The following is a 16,937-nucleotide window of genomic DNA, read 5'->3' on the forward strand; positions in this document are numbered from 1 at the left end:
CTGACCCCAGAGTGCACTTTAGTGTGGGCGCACAGCATACAGGGATACTGGAACCTCTGTGGGCACTCAGGGCACGTAAAGGACCTCTTGAAGTCAACATGGTTCTCGGCATGACCCTGCAGGTATGTGGGGTAGCAGGATCCCTTCCCACAGAGCTCACACACATAAGGCATCTCATCTTGGCTCTCCCTGATGTGACACTTCAACAGTTTGGTGACATTGAAGGTCTCCCCACACACTTTGCATTCTTGGGATGTTGGTCTCCAGGTGCCAGCCACCAACAGAGGGCATTGCCTGAGGGCCTCTGAGGTAGGAGAGGGGGTCTCCTCAGTGGCTGGGCAGCAGATGCCCTCCTGAACGAGGTCACGTGGAAGAGAGCTGTGGGAAAGTGTTGGGGGGGTGCTGGGGGAAGAACATTCTGCAGAAGAAGTAGCAGGATTTTGGGGTGCAGTGAGGCTTCGAGTTCGCCTAGAGGTTCCTCTGGCTTCTGCAGGAGCTTCATGATCATAACCGAGACTTTTTGGAAGACGTATCTGCCAATGATGAGACACAATGAGTAGAAAAGCAATATCATCCCGACAGCTGAGGCCACAGGACACTGGGAGAGCGGGAACCGAACATCATGCTGTCCCGGACCCATCCCCTACACACCATCAGGTCCCCTGAGCCCCCTCAGGAATGAATCCTGAGCGTAGGACCAGGAGTCAGGCCTAGGAAATGCTCACAACACAAAATAATAAATGAATATCAACAATCAATCACCAGCCTTGATCATGTTTTGTTTTGTTTTTTTGGTTTGGGGTTTATTTTTTTCTTCCTACCTTAGGGCCACACTCTGCAGTACTCAGGGTCTACTCCTTGCTGTGGACCCAGGGATCACTCAGAAGCAAGAACTCGGAAGCCAAAAACCATGTTGGAGATTAGACCTTAAGCACTGTACTACAGCCTCAGGCCTAATGGTAGGGCTTTTTCGATATTCCTCTGAATAAATCCTTGATCTATCATTCATCAAAGCCTTACATGTAGAGCACTATTTTAAGCCTGTAAATGGTGGGGTAGTATGGGGGGAGCGGGAGAAGGAACTTCTCTCCGAGAAGAGTCCTGGGTGGAAACCACTTAAGAAGCCAGTGAAGGCTGTCAGCCTTGACCCAGGACCCTCACCTTGCATGACTCAGGTCAAATTGGACCCCATAATCCATCCAGGAGGGATTGCTAAGTGCAGAGCCAGGAGTCAGCCATGCTCATCACGGGTGTGGTAAATAGAGGAGGCCCACGAGGGACAGTATGAAGGGGAAACTACTCAGTCCTGCACTAGTTTGACACACTGTTTTTACGTTGAAAGACATTGGAGATTCCCAAGATGTTTTCTTCCACCCCCGCCAAGAACACCCTCCTCCCTTCCCCCCCTCGGCCACTGCACTCACTTCTGTTGTCGCTTCTGCGTGTGCTGCTGGTCACTAGCATCAGGGAACATCTGCTTCTCTCCTAAATGGTTGCAGGAATCATTGCTCATGAACTCCACAGTGCTGTCTTCACTGCACAACTTATTCTCCAAGACACGAACAAGAGAACCACTGTCTTTTCCTGGAGAGAAACCCTCTGGAATAAGCAGGAAGACAATTCAGTCCCCAAGGAAGGCTCTGGGGAGGGGCAGAGAAATAGGACAGCCGGGATGGCACTTGCTTTGGACACAACTGACCCGGGTCACTCCCCAGCACCCAATAGGCTCCTCTAAGCAATGCCAGGAATCAGCCCTGAGCATCACCAGGTGTGTATATCAAAGAAAGAGATGTTCTGCGGGAACAAAAAAGAACTGGAATAGGACTGATGCAACTGGTTTGCTTCAACAGACATGAAAGAAGCTGCCTTGAATGAGGTGGGTCAGATTCCCGCACCCCACAGTGTCCCTTGAGCATGAACAAGAGCATCCCTGGAACTCTAGGTGTGCGGCCTGTGCCACCAGGAAGAAGCTCCAAGGTAGCACAATGCCTGGCATGCTCCTGGCCCCGAATATAATCCTGGGCACCACTTCCTCACCCAGCACTATGGGGTTCAGCCCAGGGCCCCCCCGATCACTGGGGGGACCAACCAGCAACATTAAGATCACAACAAGAGCCCGAGGTGCAGGAGGTGGCCCTGACACCCCGCTCTACCCAGTGTGACCCTGAATAGGAGAAAAGGCAGTTAGGCTGAATCCGTCTGCCTGCCCGGGAATGCCCCTCGCCTGGGCTACGGTGCCTATAGACAGGCACCTCCTTCCCTGCAGACCTGTTCCATGGCCCCATCGAGAATGTGGGCAGCGGACTCCGTGCCCTGAGCTGTGGGAAAGGGTCGTGCCTGAGCCTCACCCACGAAGGCCAGGTGCCTGCAGGCCTCCAGCATCACGTCTCTGTACAGGCACCTCTGGGCAGGATTCAGCAAAGACCACTCGGCCTGGGTGAAGATCACAGCCACGTCCTCAAAGGATACCGACTCCTGAAAGACACACAGATGCCAATCAGCCAGGTCCCACTGCATCCCAGGGGAGGGGGGGGCAGCGGGTCTCAGGTTGGCGAAATTAGGATCCTGAGTTTTAATTTAATTTACTTCATTTATTTATTTTTTAATTTATTTTTGGTATCTGGGTAATACCCAGCGATGCACAGGGATTACTCCAGGCTCATACACTCAGGAACCACTCCTGGCAGTGCTCAAGGGAACATATGGGATGCTGGGAATCAAACCCGGGTCAGCCGCGGGCAAGGCAAACGCCCTACCCACTGTGCTATTGCTCCAGCCCCTACTTTAATCTACTTTAAACAATCAGGGATCCCACGGGGAACACCAGGATGTGTGCAGAATGCAGAGCTCAGTAGCAAGTGCTTCGAGGCACGAACCATGACAGCACCCGGCCAAGAAAAGTATGGAATCTGAGGGGTCTTTCGAAAAGAGTGACAAAGGGACGGGGCTGGAGCAAAAGCACAGGAAGGACAATATTTGCCTTGCACATGGCGGACGTATATTTGATCTCTGGCATCCTTAACGGTCCTTGAGCACTGTTAGGAGTGATCCTTGAATGCAGAGATAGGAGTAAATCCTGAGCATCTCTGCATGTGACCCCAAAAGCAAAAGCGGGAGTGACAAAGGGAATCTTTGTTCAAAGAATGTGGAAACTACAGCGGCCTGGTGACTAGCCCTTTCCATTCACCCCCAGGAATTGGTGGGTGACCTAACAGCATCATGTGGGGAAACCCACTTCACATTCCCAAGACCTAGACCAAGATTCCTGTTATAAAGTGATGCCTAAGAGACGCTTCTGTGGTCGGAGAGATAGTACACTCTTTAGGGTGTTCACCTGACACGCTGCTGACCCGGGTCCAATTCCCAGTATCCTATATGGTCCCCAGAGCACTGCCAGGAGGAATTCCTGAATGCAAGGACAGGAGTAACCCCTGTGCATCACAGGTGTGACACAAAAAGCAAATAAATCAATCAATAAATAAGAAGTTAAAAAAAAAAGGAAGCTTCTGCTCAACTCCTCAGACCCCAGAGACTCGCTGCTCAGACAGATAATTCTGGGCAACCTGCAGGATTCCCTAAAGGCCTGGAGAGATCCTGCTGTCTGTTAATGTAGCATCAAGGGGCCTAACAAAGGCCTCCAGGAAGAGTTGCTTATGGGGCAGGAGCAATGGCAGAGTGGGAAGGGCGCTGGCATCGCATGCTCCAACCAGGTTCTATCTCCAACATCCCATTAGGTCCCCCAGGACCTCCAGCCGAGATCCTTGAGCTCAGAGTCAGGAGTCATTCTGATGTAGGTGGGCAGGCAGATAGGGAAGGCCCCTCCCCAGGTGATGACAGTAAATTTCCTGGGAAGTAATAGCTTCCAAGTTGCAAAGGACAACCTTGTAGAGAAATAGGAACTAAGGCTTCATAAGACCTTCACCTATCTATAGCAACAGACCCAGAGAAGGTCTGAAAGACACAAAAGGCCAGAAAAGGAATTCCAAAGAAGACCACCACCACTCCCATCTCCTTGGCATCTTCTTAGCAATGGACTTTTGTCTAGGCTGAAGCCCCACCTGGGGACAGTTTGGAAAATCTCCATAGAGGCCACCTTGTACAAAGGAAGGGAGTTCATAGGATGCCTGAGTCCAAAAGCTGCGTGTCCCCACTTGGCCAAGCACACTCGGTGCCTGAGCACATGTGTCCCCAGCATCTCCCCTCTTGAGATGTGGATTTTCATGCTTTCCTGTCTAATGCTGGGATGTGTGTAGGGGTGCGCTGTTTCTCTCCGCTCTCTCTGACTCTCTCTTCCTCCTCGAATTAGAAGCCTCCAAATAAAAACTGTAATTTCACTGAACTACTACTCCTGAAATTCCTTTCTGCAACATGAGACAGGAATCCAAAAACCCTGGGTCCCGGATTGCAAATGTGCATGGGGGAGATAGTGACCGTCTTTCTCCTCCCCACTTCACATAAGTCACTTGTGCGGACCAACAGCAATCCCTAAAGACTTCTTTGGCTAAATTTATATAACCACAAAGCACTAATGATTGGACCTTTCTGTCTGATTCATGAAAGTCCCCATAACAACCCTCAAGGCAGGGCAGGAACAGCTTCTGGGTAAGACCTCTGGACTTAACCTTGAGAACAGACTCCACCTACTTTCCTCAGGCTTGTCCTCTCTTGCCTCTTTCTCCTCATCTGCCTGCCATCACACCTTAGCATCAGAACTCAAGGGGTTCATTGGGGGTTCACCACAGAGGTGAAACCACCCATAGGCTGACTGGCATGGAAATCTCAGCCACTAACCAGTATAAAAGCTGGGAAAAGAGAGGAAGGACAGATAGGACAGTGGGGAGGCACTTACCTTGCATGAGGCCAAACCAAGTTCCATATCTGCCATCCCTTATAGGCACTAGGACATGCCAGAGGTGATCCCTGATCACAGAGCCTGGAGTCAGCCCTGATCACCCACCATGTGAGGCCCAAATGACACAATTATCATCATCATTATCATCATAATCATAAAAAAGAAATAAGCCCAAACTCACCATCTTACTTTAGCAGGTTGGAAGTCAGGGGACAGTGGATCTGGGCATATGAAGAAGCGACGTGGGGAAGCTTCCAGACTTGCTGCAAGACAAATAACGAGTATGTTAGTACCACGGAGGGTTCAATTCTGAGTGGGTGGGTTCTTCAGAACTGACCTGCAGACAAAATTCAGATGCTTAAAAGTTCATCAGTTTTGTGCTGGAGTGATAGCATAGAGGATAGGTTGTTTGCATTGCACGCATTCAACCCAGGTTCGATTCCCAGCATCCAATATAATCCCCCCACACCGCCAGGAATAATTCCTGAGATCTTAGTACCAGGAGTAACATCTATGCATATTCAGGTATAACCCTACAAGGAAAAAAATGAGGAAAAAAAAAAAGTTCATGAGGCCTGAGCCAGAGTAGAGGGAGGAGGGTGTGGCCACCACTTTGATTACCACATCCTATAGGTCACCTGAGTACCACCAGGAGTAATTCCTGAGTACAGAGCCAGGAGTAACCTTTGAGCATTGACAAGTGTGGCCGAAGCGAAAGGAAACAATCCAGAAAAAGTTGTTCACTCTTAAGTACCCTGAAACAGGTTAATGGTATTGTCTTGCAGACAAATGGGGAGGGTTTGAATCCCATCACCCCACTGGGTTCCCATAGCCCTGCCAGAAGTGATCCTGGACTACAGAGTCAGAAAGGTTTGAGCATTGCTGGTGTGACCCTTCCCCCAACCCCCAAAAGTTGAAAAGTTCATTAAGGTGCCCAGCAACATCACAGTGGGTAGGGCGTTCCCTTTGTGTGCAGCTAACCCAGGTCAATCCCCTGCATCCCAGAGGTCCCCCTAGCACCACAAGGAGTAATTTCTGAGTAATGCCTAAGCATCGCTGGGTGTGAGCCCCCCACCACCCAGAAAGTAACTTCATTAAACTGTTTAGTTGTTGGGATCAGAAGCCTCGGGTATGATGTCACTCATCCCTCCCTTCCCCGTTTCCCACTCCAAGACTCCACTCTCCCTCACCTGGTCCCGATTGCTTCCTCCTGACCGCTTGGTCTAATACCTAGGCCGTCTTCGCGCTCCGGGCAGTGCTGCTGGATCTGGAATCTGTCTGCCTTATCGCTCCTCCCCAGGAGCCGGTGGCACCGCGGGTCCAGCGCAAAGCTTGGCCGCGTTCAGAGAGCCAAGAGCTGGCTCAGGGCTGGGGCCTCTTCAGAAGGGGTTATTTCCCCGCCCCCACCGCTGACTCCCTATCTCTGATTGGATGACGATGAGAGCGGGTGAGATGGAAAGGGCCAATCAGATGCATTTTAGATTTCCTGGCGCCCCGCCTTTCCGCTTTCACAGGCTCACATCCTTCCAAGTCCTATCAGATATCAGGTAGGATAAGGCTTAAGGAGTAATGCTTAAGGTCCAGGAAAACATCCAAACAGGCTGTCCTAGATGCTGCTGAGATCCCACACCACAGCCAGGGGGCCTTTCCCTTTGTTGGACACAGAGCAGGGCAGGAGCAACTCCATCGTGCCTGGTTCCTTTTTCACCTTGTGTTTTACTTAAACCTTTTTGTTTTTTGGGGTTGGAGGAATAGCACAGTGGGTAGGGCATTTGCCTTGAACTCAGCGGACATGGGTTTGATTCCCAGCATCCCATATGGTCCCCCAGCACCACCAGAAGTGATTTCTGAGTGCATGAGCCAGGAGTAACCCCTGTGCATCTCTGCGTCTGACCCAAAAAGAAAGCAATCAATCAATCAATCAATCAATAAAAACCTTAAAAAAAAAAAAAACCTTTTTGTTTTTCTTAAAACCCCTGCTTCACCCCCCACCCACCCCCCCACACACACACATCTGCAAGAGAAGTAGACCAAATGACCTGCCAACTCTCTTTGGCAAAGAATTTATAACCGCTATTCAATGTCTATAGAAGCCACCCAGACACAAGCAGGGTGGGTAGCTGCCAGAATGTTCTGAAAACGTGTCTAGATCACCTATCTGTAACTCCTTGTTTGTACTATTTGAAAGTATGTTTTCTTCTGAATTATTAAACTTGCATTTTCATTTATGTTTTTGAAAAAATTCATCAGTGTAGGCTATGATATAAGCACTGACTAAAATATGTTAAATATGCAACTTTTCCCCTTTTCAGGGTCTTGCTCGGGCCTGTGTGTCTAGAATCTTGACCTTAGTTACCCGGCTTAATAAACTCTGCGTCTGTGTTACATTACCCGCTGAACTTTTTGTGTGGGTTTGGAGTGTTAGGGCACGGTTCTGGATCTCCGACCGCAAACAAAAAACACGCAGGAATGCAATCAGCAAGCAGGTGTGAGGATTTGGCCCAGAACAGACTGTAGGAATTAGTTTAGCTTTCACAATGTGAAACACTGGCCCAGGACAGACCACAGGACTCTTTTTACAGGAGCCCACCTTGCAGAATAACTTGTTTTTCTGACCCTCAGTAAGGAATTCGGATACAGGTGCCCTGGGTCACAAGAAGGGTGGTGGTCAGACCAAATAACCAGATGCCTCTCATAAGACCATGTCACTAGACCCATGACTGCCCCCAGAGCCGGGACATTCCTGAATATTGGCGAGAATGCTGATCTCTAATACCATAGGCTATGGGGTGATGTCTTTTTAAATGGATTGATTAAGAAAGTATGTATTATTACAAATCTATTGGCTATGAAAGTTGCGGGCTCTCCTGCAAGGCCAGGGAAGGCCTATATAAGATCTCCTTTGGAGAAGCTCGGGTTCTTTTGCCCAACCTGCTTGACCTGGGTCTCCGGGTAGGCGGCTGGACCCTGGCTAGCCAGTCTTACAATAAACCCTGCTTGGTAAGGGAGATCTCAATCCGCGCCCTAACAGTGGGTAGTTGATTAAGCTGGCTAGCCAGGGTCGTGCACACACACACAGCGACACACAGGTCCCATGTGCTTGGCAAGGCCCCGACCCAGTGTGAAGGGGTTACTTAGATAGGCCCATGTGGGCTGTTACGGGGAAAGCGCCAAAGCCCGAGCCTTCCCTAGCCAGTAAGTTCATAATTCATATGCCTCTCCCCCCAATCCCATTAGGCCCATCTGCTTGTCCAGTTGTCCAGTCTATAGATTTACAAGTCACAATTACATAAGTGCCTGCACGGGTCCAAGGGCTGAGCCCGGGCCCGGGAGGCTGTCTGTCTAGATTATACCCTCATATGGTCGTAGCTCAGGAGCCCACACATTCCTCTTGGAGCAAGCAGATAGCAGAGGCTTGAGTGGAAGATACACGGTTTTCATTGTCTTTGGCCCCACCCAGGCCAGTCCTGCCCTAACAGGAGGGGGGAAATAATCAACTCCAGACCCTAACACCTTGCACACAGCTGACCTGAGTTCTCACCCCTCCCCATGAGAACCACACCAGGAGTGATCTGAGAGCACAGAACCAGGTGTGCCCCCAAAACATAAGAAAATCAGAGTCCCTGCTCACTTAGTCAGTGGTGTCTGGGAGAATCTAGACGTCCAGCCCATTAGGGAGAAAATCCCTCCAGCTCTTGGTCTCCAAGTGTGAATGGGAATGTGAATGTGAGGAATTGGCCCAGAACAGATATAGGAATTAGTTTAGCTTTCTCAAGATTCTTTTTACAGGAGCCCGCATTGCTGAATAACATGTTTTTCTGCCCCTGAGCAAGAAACTCGGATACAGGCGCCCCAGCTTGCAAGTCAGACCAGATAACCAGATGCCTCTTAGATGCCTCCTACAAAACCCATGCCACTAGACCCATGACTGCCCTAAAACCCAGGACATTCCTGAACACTGATGCAAATGCTGATGTCTAAAACAATAGGCTAAGGAGTGATGTCCTTCTAAATGGATTGGTTGGGAAAATATATATCATTACAAATCTATTGGCTATGAAAGATGCGGGCTCTGCTGTAACGACCAGTGAAGGTCTATATAAGATCTCCTTTGGAGAAGCTTGAGGCCTTGCCTCGCACCCGGGACCTGCCAGCTTAATAAACTACCTGCTTGCTAATTGCATGCCTGGGTGGTCCTTGTCTGCGGTCAGAGATCCAGAACCGTGCCCTAACAGTGAAGAATCAGTTTCCTCACACATTATTCTGGGATGGGAACTGGGTCAAGTGGGAACCTAAGACACTTCTCAGAATTCTCTGGGGGTTGGGGGCTGGATCAATTGCACAGCGGGTAGGGCGTTTGCCTTGCACGTGGCCGACCCGGGTTCGATTCCTAGCATCCCATATGGTCCCCTGAGCACCGCCAGGAGTAATTCCTGAGTGCAGAGCCAGGAGTAACCTCTGTGTATCGCCAGGTGTGACCCAAAAAGCAAAAAAAAAAAAAAAAAAAAAAGAATTCTCTGGGGGAGAGGTGGTCACACTAGGCAGTGCTCAGGGTTTACTTCTAGCTCTGCTCTCAGGAATCACTCTAGGACCAAGGGACTGGATGGGATTCCAGGCATCAAACCTAGGTTCACTGCCTTTAGGGCAAGCACCCCCTCTCCCCCAAGTCACTATTACTCCAGCCCTAAATTTTAAATAACTGGGAGCAAAGGGTTGCTTTCAGAGAATACCGTAGCACACTCCTCTTCACCATAAACTGTTGCATGAAGGTTCGTGCAGTCGCAGGTGCTGAGACAAGGAACGCAGAAAAAATGTATGTCATGGTGGGTCCAGGTTCTCTCTGACTCTGTGGCAAAGGAAGAGAGCTCAGTAATCTCCTTTTATTGATCATGGTACCTCTAAATGGCTCAATACAGTGATGTCATCAATGGCATCAAGAGAAGTTACAGAAAGAACATTGAGGCAGCAAAACATGCCTTGTTTCCTTGCATCTGCAGGCCAGTAATTTTGGGAAAGAAGATACAAAACCAAATCCTTTCTTGGGGGATAAGCACTTGGATTTATATCTCAAATACAAGGCTGGGCAGGCACCTGAAATCTACATCTCAAATACTGGCTGGGCCAGAGCCAGCAATCTACAATGTCAAGGATTAGGCCTAAGTGATCAGGTCAAAGATCAGACAGGAGATCTGCATGTCAAAGACCAGCCAGGCTTCTCTGAGAAAAGGAAAACTGCCCCTTTCAATATACTGAGATTATTTTCTGAAGGCAGCTTGAAGGGGGAAAGTGTTTTTTTTTTTTTTTGGTTCACACCTGGTGAAGCACAGGGGTTACTCCTGGCTCTGCACTCAGTGGGTACTCAGGGGACCATATGGGTGTTAGGGCAGGACTGCCCTGTGCGTGGTCAAAGACAATGAAAACTGTTTATTTTCCACTCAGGCCTCTGCTATAGGCTTGTTCCAAGAGGAATGTGTGGCTCTTGTGCTATGACCATGTAAGGGTATAACGCAGACAGATAGCCTCCTGGGCCGGGCTCAGCCCTCAGACCCATGCAGGTGCTTATGCAATTGTGGCCTGTAAATCTGTAGGCTGGACAAGCTGATGGGCCTAATGGGATTGGGGGGAGAGGCATGTCGAATTACGAATTTATTGGCTAGGGAATGTGTGGGCTTTCCGGCTTTCATTTAAACGGCCAACATGGGCCTATATAAGTAACCCCTGCACCCTTGGTCTGAGTCTTGCCCAACCTGCTGGACTGCATGTCCGCGTGGGCTGCTGGACCCTGGCTAGCCAGTCTTACAAGAAACCCTGCTTGCTGTTTGCAGTCTCTGGAGTCTCTTTGTCAGCAAGGGAGATCTCTATCTGCGCCCTAATAATAGGAAGCTGGGAATGGAACCCGGGTCAGCTTGTGTGCAAGGCAAATGCCCTACCCGCTGTGGTATTGCTTGAGCCCCACCTTTGTCACTCTTTTCGGGGCAGATGGCCTGTTCCCAGTTGTCCACAGGTGTCTGGGTGGGGCGTAGTCTGGGAGGTAGGGATATGGCTCCCAGCACTTGCCACTGTAATATTCCCAGGAACGGGGGGCGGAGGTGTTGAGCTATATTCCAAGGCACTACTTTTCCCCCCTGAGTGCCTCTGCTGCCTGTGGATGTAAGGGGGCCTGCTTATTGGCATCTGTGTGTGTTTCAGGAGTCGGTATCCTTTGAGGACGTGGACGTGAACTTCACCGGGGCTGAGTGGGCTTTGCTGGACCCTGCCCAGAGGAGCCTGTACAGAGACGTGATGCTGGAGGCCTGCAGGCACCTGGCCTTCGTGGGTGAGGCTCAGGCGTGACCCCTCCCCGCAGCTCAGAACACGGAGCCCGCTGCCCGCTTTCCCAAGGGGGCCATGAAATGGGGCTGCCGGGAAGGAGAGGCCTGTCTCTGGGCATCCTGGCCCAGGCGCGGGGAATACTCGGGCATACAGGGTCCATGGTTAAATTCCTTTTCCTTGATTCGGGGCCACACCTGGATAAAGCTCTGGGTGTGAGGGCCACTGCCAGCACCTCTAGCTCTAGCTGTGACCCTTACAGTTCTGGTTGTTCCCCCCAGTGTTAGAGGTCCCAGGCTGCACCCAGCAGTGCAGGGTGAGGGAGGTGGTGCCCAGGATTATATTCTGGGCCACAAGCATGCCAGGCACTGTGCTACCTTGGAGCTTCTTCATGGGGGCACAGGGCCCACACACTCATTGAGTACTGGGGTTTCTTTATTTTTAGGAAGGGGGGTTTCACCCCTACTGTTTTCAGGGCTAACTCCTAGCTTGAGCTCAGGAATCACTCGAGGTGGGATTGGGGGGGGCTTTATGGGTTGCAGGAGCGGGAGGCGGGGCGGGGATAAAGACAGGACACCCCCAGGTGGGCACACATGGAGCTGCGGCTCAAGTGGCCCCATTTATCTTCTCTTGCAACTGCCTCACAGTCAGGCAAGAGGAATCTCCTTCCTGCTTCAGCCCCCAGGGAGACCCCAAACCTCTCCCCTCCTCTCTTGTGGGGCACAGCATAAGTTTAACTAGAAATTTAGCATCTCTGTACCCCATACAAAGGACTTTCAGCTGTCAGATGGTACAGGCCCCCCTTAACCTGCCTCCTGCCCTGTCCCCCCAAAACTCTGCTGCTTCTGGACCTCCTTGTTGACCACTGGATTCCCTCCTGTTCGACAGAGACTGCTCGTTGGCTTCTCATGACATTTGGGGGAGCTGGACAGATGGGGCGGTACCCGAGTGACGGAACAAAGTCGGACCCCAGAAGGAACTGGGTCCCCTGGTGGAGCTGTGTGCCCCCAACTGCCTCAGCTCAACTCTGGACGCTGCCGCACCCCTGCCTCCGACCACCCCTCCCCTGAATCACCTGGCCAGATCAGGAGGTGTGCACCGGGTGGGGTGGAGTGGGGGTTCAGGTGTTACCCCGGATCCCAGTGGTGCTGCCTTCATTCCTGAAGGATCCATGTGCCAGAGGAAGCCGCCTCTGGTGGATTCAACTCGCTTATACCCGCCAAGGTCTAGAAGGGATGAGAGAGTCCAGCAACTTCCCGGCCTGCCCGCACCCTGCTGGGACTCATGTCAAAGAATAAGCTGGTGAACTGTGTCCAGGTGTCCATGCTGCCTGGGGCTCACCCCACTCAAACTCAGCATGGACGGACACTAGTGAGCAGTGCTCCAGAGCCAGCTGCCTGAGAATGAACAGGGGGACACAAGAAATTCTAAATGTGTCACTTCTGCCTAGGATGTTTTTTTCTTTTTGGTCACATCCAGTGATGCTCAAGGGTTACTCCAGGCTCTGCACTCAGGAAGGACTCCTGGCGGTGCTTGGGGGACCCTATGTGATGGCATGGGTTGAACATGGGTCAGCTGCATGCAAGGCAAACGCCCTACCCACTGACACTGAGGATTGTTTTGGGGGACTTTCGTGTGGGCCCACAGGGTTCTGGAGAGCATTGAGTACCTGGGATTAAACCTGGTCAGCCACGACCAGGGCAAGATTCTCTTGTTGTAGTCTTTGCTTTGAACAAGAAGAGTTCTGAACCCACTTTGCTCTGTCTGACTCAGCTCTTTGGAAAGGATTCCTGTTATAATCAACACCACACACCACCACCTCATGTTCTGAGGGTGCCCCAACGCTCCTCTACAAGGAAGAGAAGGCATGAATATAGCAAGATACAGCTCAGAGCACCCCAAGTTGGTGAGCATTGCTGGGTGTGGCCCAAAAAGAAAAAATAAAGAATTTTGTTTCAAGACTGAATACCTTGAACAAACATGATCACCTATTAGTACATGTATTGCAAACCATAATGCAGAAAACGAAAAGGAGACAGAGAGCATAAAGGAAAGTGCCTGTCATGGAGGGAGGCTGGGGGTGCGGGTGGGATATTGGGGGATGGTGGGATGGAAACGAGACATTTGTGGTGGGCAATGTACACTGGTGGAGGGGTGGGTGTTGGATTACTGCATGACTGAAAACCAATATGAACAAATTGTAATTGTCTTGCTCATGGATATTCAATTAAATTTTTTTAAGTAATGTGAAGTTCATGCCTGCTTCATTCATCTTAATCAGTGACTGAATAAATAACAGTGTTCCTACAGAAAAAATTATTTTAGGGCCCAGAGTGATAGTATAGTGGCTGGAGTTCTTATCTTGCCAGCAGCTGAGTGAGGTTTGATCCCTAAACTCCCATATGGTCTCCCAAGCACTGCCAGGAGTGATTCCTGAGCATAGAGGTGAGAGTAAGCCCAGAGCACTGCCAGAGTGGCACCAAAACAAAAACAAAAAAGTTCAGTTCAAAAATATTGAATTTTGGGGCTAGAGTGATAGCAAAGTGATTAGGGGACTTGCCTTACAGGCGGCTGACCTGGGTTCGATTCCCAGCATCCCCTATGGTACCCTAATACCACCAGGAGTAATTTTTAAAAAAATTTATTTTATTGATTCACCATGTGGAAAGTTACAAAGTTCTCAGGTTTATGTCTCACTTATACAATGCTAAAACACCTGTCCTTTCACCAGTGCCCATATTCCAACACCAAAAACCCCAGTATACCTCCAACTCCCCAACACTCCACCCCTGCCTGCATAACTGATAAATTTCACTTCGTTTTCTCTTTACCTTGATTACATTCCATATTTCAACACAAAACTCACTATTGTTGGGGGCTGGAGAGATAGCACAGCGGGTAGGGCGTTTGCCTTGCACGCGGCCGACCCGGGTTCAAATCCCAGCATCCCATATGGTCCCCTGAGCATGGCCAGGGGTAATTCCTGAGTGCAGAGCCAGGAGTAACCCCTGTGCATTGCCAGGTGTGACCCAAAAAAAAAAAAGAAAAAAAAAACCTCACTATTGTTGTTGGAGTTTGAACACAGAACTCACTTTTTTTTTTTTTTTTTTTTTGCTTTTTGGGTCACACCCAACAATGCACAGCGGTTACTCCTGGCTCTGCACTCAGGAATTAGCCCTGGCGGTGCTCAGGGGACCATATGGGATGCTGGGAATTGAACCCGGGTTGGCCACGTGCAAGGCAAATGCCCTACCCGCTGTGCTATCGCTCCAGCCCCCAGAACTCACTATTCTTGTTGGAGTTTATCCCCCCAAAATATGGACCGACTGACAAGGAAGCATTTGATAATTAGTTTTCCACTGATGAGAATGAAGAGATATAAAATCATGCGGTCGAGGTAGCCGCCATGCGGCTTAGGATTTCTGTATTTTAGTAACTAAGTCGGCCAGGGAGATTTATGTTGGAGATTGCATCATTTCCTTTCTTGGGGCACCATGGAGCAAAAGCTTAGTTCACAGTCTGGAGACATGGCTGCAAGCACTTGCTGGGACCAGAAGTAATGTAGCTGGCTCTGGATCTTGGACGTTCAGCAACCAAACACCCGTGCAAAAGCATGGCCACCAGGGTCGAATCTTGGTGGAGCTCAAGCCTGTATCGGCCCCGGCCCGAGACTGCAGGAGTAATTTCTGATTGCAGAGCCAGGAGTAACCCCTGTGCAACGCCGGATGTGATCCAAAAGGAAAAAAATCACAAATTTTCTTTCAGGAGCCAGAACAATGGTACAGTGAGTATGACATTTGCCTTGCATGTGGCTGATGCAGGTTTTATCCTCAATATCCCATAGGGTCCCTGAGCACCACCAGGATTGATCCCTGAGTGCAGAGTCAAGAGTAAGTCCTGAACACCACCAGGTGGGGGGCCCTCCCTAAAAATTGCTACCATCCCATTGAAAATTAAAGTAAAATTTAATTGTACAATACATACATTTGGAGGTGGGAGATTTTGAATAAGACAAATTCCTATTTATATATGACCTAGGGGATTCCCAAATTTTCCATGCCAAAGTGCCAATGCTTTTTTTCTAAAAAATAGCAACTGTAGAATTTCAACTTAAGTTAGTCATGTTCTATTTGGAGAAAACTAGCCGATACGTTTTCAATTTCCCCCCTTCCTGGTAGTTACCTACACATAGAGAATTATACCAGAATTTCACAATTCTTCCTTCCGGGACTATCAAAGAAGGCAGAATTGCAGCCCCACATCTTCAGCTGCTCCTGTCCACGTACCTGGTCACTGTCAAATGGAACCTGCTCATCATCCTGGCCATCAGTGTGGACCCCCACTTCCACATGCCCATTTACTTCTTTTTCTCCAATCTGTCCTTGGTGGACATCTGCTTCATCTCCACCACCATCCCCAGGATGCTACAGAACATCCAGGCGAAAAGTCAAGCCATCTCCTACAAGGGCAGCATCCACCCATGCATTTTCTCATCATCTTTGCCATACTGGACAACTTCTTGCTGACCATGATGGCCTATGAACACTTTGTGGCCATCTACCACACTCTGCACTACACGGTCATCATGAACCCCAGATCTGTAAGATACTGGGTCTTGAGCGCCCCAAACTCCATACTGCAAAATTTCATGGTGCTGCCACTGTCCTTCTGCATGGTCCTAGAAATCCCCATTTTTTCTGTGAAATTAATCAAGTGGCTTGACAGGCTTGTTCCGACACTCTGCTGAATGACATCGTGCTGTACGCTGCCATCTGGGTGCCGGATGGCAGACCCCTCACGGGCATGCTTTACTCCGACACAAAGATCGTTTCCTCCCTCAGGGGCATGGCTACGCTCGGGGCAAGTCTAAGGCAGTTTCCACCTGCATCTCCCGCTGACCGGGGTCCCCCTCTTCTACTGCATAGGTATTGGCATGTACCTGAGTTCTGCCGCCTCCCGCAGCTCCCGCTCCAGCGACATGGCCTTGGTGATTTACACGGTGGTCACCCCCATGCTGAACCCTTCATCTACACCATCAGGAAAAAAGACTTAAACAGGGCTCTGAAAAGAATCCTTGGCGCGGTGAGAACCTGAAAGGGCCCTTGTCCCAGAGCTTGGAATGGCCTGTGATAACAAGACACGCTGAGGCAGGAAATTGCTCTCCTGCCACCTGATCTTCATTATAACTTGATTCTGGATCTCCAGGTAGGTTCATTTACTTGGAATGTCTTCTGTACAAACTCTATAGTTCACTTTTTTTTTTTAATTAAAAATGTCTGGGGCTGAAGTCATAGCACAGCGGATAGGGTATTGGCCTTGCTCGAGACAAACCTGAGTTCCATTCCTAGCATCCCGTATGGTCCCCTGGGCACCACCAGGGGTAATTCTTGAGTATAGAACCAGGAGTGACCCCTGTGCATCGCTGGGTGTGACCTAAAAAGCAATATAGGTCAGCCATGTGCAAGATAAGTGACCTACTTGCTCTGGGCTCACAGGAACATATTTTAATTTTTATTATTTATTTATTTATTTATTTATTTATTTATTTATTTATTTATTTTTGCTTTTTGGGTCACACCCAGCGATGCTCAGGGGTTACTCCTGGCTCTGCACTCAGGAATTACTCCTTGCGGTGCTTGGGGGACCATATGGGATGCCGGGGATTGGACCCGGGTCGGCCGCGTGCAAGGCAAACGCCCTACCCGCTGTGCTATCGCTCCGGCCACAGGAACATTTTTTTTTTTTTTTTTTGCGGTAAAAAGGAATTTTTTTTTTT

At 49.8% G+C, this 16,937-nt stretch overlaps 1 pseudogene; it reads left to right on the forward strand.

The window, feature by feature from the left end:
- The first annotated feature begins 98 nt into the window (after positions 1-98).
- Positions 99-16,214, forward strand: LOC101558282 (olfactory receptor 7A10-like; annotated as a pseudogene).
- Positions 16,215-16,937: the final 723 nt, after the last annotated feature.

Source organism: Sorex araneus, chromosome 2 (assembly GCF_027595985.1).
Source record: "Sorex araneus isolate mSorAra2 chromosome 2, mSorAra2.pri, whole genome shotgun sequence".
Lineage (NCBI taxonomy): Eukaryota > Metazoa > Chordata > Mammalia > Eulipotyphla > Soricidae > Sorex > Sorex araneus.